This window comes from Myxocyprinus asiaticus, chromosome 3, assembly GCF_019703515.2.
Source record: "Myxocyprinus asiaticus isolate MX2 ecotype Aquarium Trade chromosome 3, UBuf_Myxa_2, whole genome shotgun sequence".
Taxonomy (NCBI): Eukaryota; Metazoa; Chordata; class Actinopteri; order Cypriniformes; family Catostomidae; genus Myxocyprinus; species Myxocyprinus asiaticus.
The window spans coordinates 61,683,785-61,689,784 of record NC_059346.1 but is presented as its reverse complement, the minus strand read 5'-3'; the positions used below and the strand labels follow the sequence as shown (position 1 = coordinate 61,689,784).

Genomic DNA, 6,000 nt, shown 5'->3' with positions numbered 1-6,000 from the left:
TTTTATACCACATAATCTATCTGTACGTGATGTGGAGGAGAATGTTTTAGAACAAAGCCTTTAATGAGTGGTTTTAAGTTAAAATTTCCATTGCTCAAATGCTGTAGACTTGCTGTAGCCCACCAGATTTACACTTTCTACATGACATAAATCTAGAAATATGAACAGAATATATTTCAGCACAGAATATGCAAAATAATGAGAAAAGTATTCAAGAGAGGGCTAAGTAACTCAATATAACATCACTGTCTGTCACAGGCAGGCAGGTTGATTGATTTGCTTAAAGAGGCATTTGCTATGTAAATAAATAATATTGATATTCCAGAATGGAGCATGCAACAGTAATATCCAAGGAATTAACCACATTGAGTATATAATGGGAACATTTTCTTTTTACAATCAATAATTTTTTTATACAAGATGTAATACGACTGGATGTGGAACAGTAAGTGTGCTGACACACTGACACACAATACAACAGGCTACAGTAGTGCAGACCTCCCCTGTGATTGGCTAACATTAGTTCCACCTTCTTGCATCTTTGTGCTATATAAAGACATGGAGGCTCTCCCTGTAGTTGGAGGAATGTGCTTGCTTGACAATGATGTGTTAAGTGCACTGCTCTAAAAAACCCTCAACACACACACGTTACACACAATGGTGGATTTCTCTGAGAAGTATCTGGAAAGGTAGGCACCAAACACTCCTACGAGTGTTCTCCTTTGCTGCTCTGAGAGTTTTCATGTGAGAAATGGAAAAGAGAGACATAAAAATAGACAGCACAAGTTTAGAATTAGAGGGAAAAAGTTGAGGGTTCCTGGAGTTCAGATCTCCTGTTGTTTGTACGTGTTTGAGAAAGCTGCACGTGAGACATTGATGCTTTGAAGTTTTGGCGTTGCTTTGTGCTGTTGTTGTTGAAGCTGTTGTTTTGTCCAAGTAGTGATGGTTTAAATCTGGCAGAATTCTTGAATATGTAATGTTTCCTTCCATGATGTTCTTCCCTAAAGAGATTTTAGTTGTTTAATGTTCTCTTGATGGATTCAGCAAAGTGCTTCTAGTGTTTAGGTTGTGTGAAATGTAAAACTTCTGAAACTTAAACAGAACCAGGGTGATTCTTATGAAAACATGTTATTTAAATGGAAAAGTATCTATACATGATGGTAGTATTTGTTATACTGACTTTAATTCATGTTGATTTAGATAAAGAAAAAAAGAAAGAAACGAGAATCTAATGAAAATAAACCCTGCAACTAACGATTATTTTGATAATCGATTAATCTAACGATTATTAGACTGATTATTCGACTATTCTGCGATTATTGCAATGATTAATCATTAGCCCTTAACTGATTATTCAGCTTGTGCCCCCACTTAAAAGGTTTTATTAAACGTGCTTACTAACAATAAAGAGGACCAAATTATCTTTTAAAAATACCTCTAAATTACATTCACTGAAATAAAGGGGAAAAAAATACTTTTTTTTAAATAGTCTAAAAATCCTTAAAACAAGATACATTTACTTGAGAAGCAACATAGAAGATATTTAGACTTGCTTTAAGAGAATGTATCTTAAATATAAGTGTATTTTGTATATAAGTGTATTTTTTCACTTGGTTATACTTCTGCGAGTGCAGTAAAGAGAAAATATACTTCTGTTCAAGATCTATTCTCTAAAAGCAAGTCTAAATATCGTATATACTGCTTCTCAGGTGAATGCATCTTTTTTTTTTTTTAAAGTATTTTTAGATATTTTTATATATTTGTATTTTTAATATTATATTCAACATTCTCAGATAACAATTTTTTCTTCTGCAGTATAACTGCTAAAGAAAATGTACATTGTTTTAAAAGAGTTTTAGATATTTATATTGGAAAACAAGCCAAAACATGTGTTTTGTTGCAGTGTATAATGGGGCGAAGGACTACCCTCTCTCACCTTTCTGTTCACTTTAATCCATCTTTAACTCACAAAAAAACAAGCTCTCTCTTATTAATAAAGCTGCGTATTGCCAATTTTCTTCACGATAAGAAATGCACAGTGACACATAAATTATGATTCAATAAGTCACGTTATAATCTAGCTGCAGCAAGTGCTCGCTTGAAGGATGAGCGTCCCCGTGACAGAGTGTGCCTCAGCCGGGTGCAGTTTCAATCTCCCCCCCTTAGATCGGACACTTCGTGCAACTCATAGAAGAGGTGCTGACCACACAGAGAAATGCCAGTTTCGGAGTTTGTAGTTATTTACATGACCTGCTTCCGTATTATTTGAACTTTAAGAAAGCTATAACGCATTAAATATAACTGCATTTAAGATGTAACCTCCTTTAAAGAGCTCTGGCTCCGCTTATTCCACAACGAGGGTGCTTCTGTATTTACTTATTTGGTATTTTTGTATAATTCCCTCATACTTTGCGATCTATATCACCTGCAGCTGTTTGGAAAGTTAAGAGTGCATCTGGACTGTGAGCTGTGTAATTCTTCCTCTCCTCAGTCAGGCGTGAACTGCAGTGCTGCTCTCGCGCATCATCATTAGAGTTTAATGTGATCTCATGTTATGTTAAATGAGACCAAAGGACTATTCGACACCGAAAATTTTTGTCTAAATTGTTTTATTCGTTTCAGCTCTATTGTTGAAGTTCCAGAAAGTTCATTTTCACACAACATGTGTTGAGATTTAGTTAGACGTTTACATGCTATGAATTCTTTGATTCTTAAATTTTAGTTGTAAAATTCATGAAACTGAGATTGCAATGGCCTCACTTAATGCATTTACACAAGAGGATGACGTTCCTTAACAGGAGTAAATTAACAGACTACTACAAACACACTGAAAGACACATAAACTAAACAAAAACAATGAGTCCCATTGTTAAGTCTCATGCATGTCATCACATTAGCCATCACGTTTCAAAATGTCTTTCCCACTGCAAGCATCCTGGTTTCTCAACAAAGAATAGCACTGAACTCTATAATGGGCCTTAATATGAGCCGGGCAGAGAAGATTGGCAAAGCCTGGTGATAAAAGGCGCAGAACAGCTGTTTCTGCTCGATAAGTAGCAGAATGTTTTTCTCTAAATGAGGGGTCATGAGGGTGCAATGGATGTTTGACTGTTGCCCACTCAAAGGAGATTTGCTGCAACAAAAGATTTCCATAACAGAGCCACTGGAGTTCCCAAAAGTGGTTATGGACATAGCAACCAGAGCCTCATATGGATGCATTGTTGAAGCTGTAGTTATTTAAGCTGCAATACAATGCATTTCATTGTTTCTTCACAACTTTAATTGTTTACTCCCATCTATATTTGTAGGGTTTTATGATTTGCCTTTTGCATATATCTTTAAGTCATTGTGATTCACAACATTCCCATTAGTGGTCTCTATTCACTTTATTCAGCCCCGCCTATTTTCCATGCTCCGCTCTTCCAAATTTTGTCATCTAACTTCCTGTTTGTATTGAAGCTACTGAGAAGAGTCAATCAAAATGAATTATGTGTGGGAGCACAGAAAGTATTTTTCACCAAGTGTTGATGGTGTGAGTCTACAGCACCACTTTACGTGAAAATGCTAGTGAGGTGTTTTTCAACACTCACAGAGGTAAATTGGACCTGGCAGATCACATTCTGACAGCTATGACATACTGCACTTTTTCATAATGCAAGCATTTCATTGTTATACATGTAATTCTGCTTAATTTTTAGGTTTCAACTTGTTAATAATTTGTGTTAAAATGTGTAGTTGATATGAAATTTCCAACAGTGACAGCTAGTATTACACATGCAAGTTCAACATGAACATCAACATGAAAGTAATTTGTCACCCTACATTTTTTAGAGACTTAAATGTGATTAAAATAGTTGTAAATAGAATATAAAATAAAACATACATTTTCACATGTGTACATGGGTGGGTGTGTATATGTGTGTGTGTGTGTGTATACAGTACATCCAGAAAGTATTCACAGCGCTTCACTTTTTCCACATTTTGTTATGTTATAGCCTTATTCCAAAATGGATTAAATTCATTATTTTCCTCAAAATTCTACAAACAATACCCCATAATGACAACGTGAAAGAAGTTGCAATCTTTGCAAATTTATTAAAAATAAAAAACGAAAAAAAATCACATGTACATAAGTATTATGTACTTATGTACATAAAGTGCCATGACACTCAAAATTGAGCTCAGGTGCATCCTGTTTCCACTGATCATCCTTGAGATGTTTCTACAACTTGATTGGAGTCCACCTGTGGTAAATTCAGTTGATTGGACATGATTTGGAAAGGCACACACCTGTCTATATAAGGTCCCACAGTTAACAGTGCATGTCAGAGCACAAACCAAGCCATGAAGTCCAAGGAATTGTCTGTAGACCTCCAAGACAGGATTGTATCGAGGCACAGATCTGGGGAAGGGTACAGAAAAATTTCTGCAGCATTGAAGGTCCCAATGAGCACAGTGGCCTCCATCATCCATAAATGGAAGAAGTTTGGAACCACCAGGACTCTTCCTAGAGCTGGCCGCCCAGCCAAACTGAGCGATCGGGGGAGAAGGGCCTTAGTCAGGGAGGTGACCAAGAACCCAATGGTCACTCTAACAGAGCTCCAGTGTTTCTCTGTGGAGAGAGGAGAACCTTCCAGAAGAACAGCCATCTCTGCAGCACTCCACCAATCAGGCCTGTATGGTAGAGTGGCCAGACGGACGCCACTCCTCAGTAAAAGGCACATGACAGCCCGCCTGGAGTTTGCCAAAAGGCACCTGAAGGACTCTCAGACCATGTGAAACAAAGATTGAACTCTTTGGCCTGAATGGCAAGCATCATGTCTGGAGGAAACCAGGCACCGCTCATCACCTGGCCAATACCATCCCTACAGTGAAGCATGGTGGTGGCAGCATCATGCTGTGGGGATGTTTTTCAGCGGCAGGAACTGGGAGACTAGTCAGGATCAAGGGAAAGATGAATGCAGCAATGTACAGAGACATCCTTGATGAAAACCTGCTCCAGAGCGCTCTGGACCTCTGACTGGGGTGAAGGTTCATCTTCCAACAGGACAATGACCCTAAGCACACAGCCAAGATATCAAAGGAGTGGCTACGGGACAATTCTGTGAATGTCCTTGAGTGGCCCAGCCAGAGCCCAGACTTGAACCCGATTGAACATCTCTGGAGAGATCTGAAAATGGCTGTGCACCAACGCTCCCCATCCAACCTGATGGAGCTTGAGAGGTCCTGCAAAGAAGAATGGGAGAAACTGCCCAAAAATAGGTGTGGCAAGCTTGTAGCATCATACTCAAAAAGACTTAAGGCTGTAATTGGTGTCAAAGGTGCTTCAACAAAGTATTGAGCAAAGGCTGTGAATACTTATGTACATGTTTTTTGTTTTTCTTTTTTTTTTTCTTTTTTTTTTTTCTTTTATAAATTTGCAAAGATTTCAAACAAACTTCTTTCACGTTGTCACTATGGGGTATTGTTTGTAGAATTTTGAGGAAAATAATGAATGTAATCCATTATGGAATAAGGCTGTAACATAACAAAATGTGGAAAAAGTGAAGCGCTGTGAATACTTCCGGATGCACTGTAAATATAGTTGCTCCCCTCCCCCACTCCTGGTTAAATGCTCAAAAAATCTGCTCAACTATAACACGATGGGTGAATGGTATGAGAAGATGGTCAGAGGTGTTGTACGAGATATTTTAAATGACTTTGTGTTGTCTCTTGGAGTTTCATGAGCACAGAGGCACATCAGTTCATCCACAGCACAAAGGAAGAATCTTGTGTATTTATGAATGAAGTACTCTTGTTTTAAAATCTCCCTGCTCTGTTTCCAGTTCTTATGACATCCCCTAAACACTTTAAAATGCTCATGATAGCTTTTGACAACTCTATAACCTGTAAATCCACTTCGCTAGCTAATTACACTTTGACATCAACACCATAGATATCTAAACAGAACCACTAGAACGGAAGTTCCAAGACAAAACGACATGAACTTTCCCCATATTG

At 37.8% G+C, this 6,000-nt stretch overlaps 1 pseudogene; it reads left to right on the top strand.

Annotated features, from left to right (window-relative positions):
• Nucleotides 1-602: 602 nt before the first annotated feature.
• Nucleotides 603-6,000, top strand: part of LOC127426432 (regulator of G-protein signaling 3-like) — a 57,328-nt pseudogene continuing 51,930 nt past the window's right edge.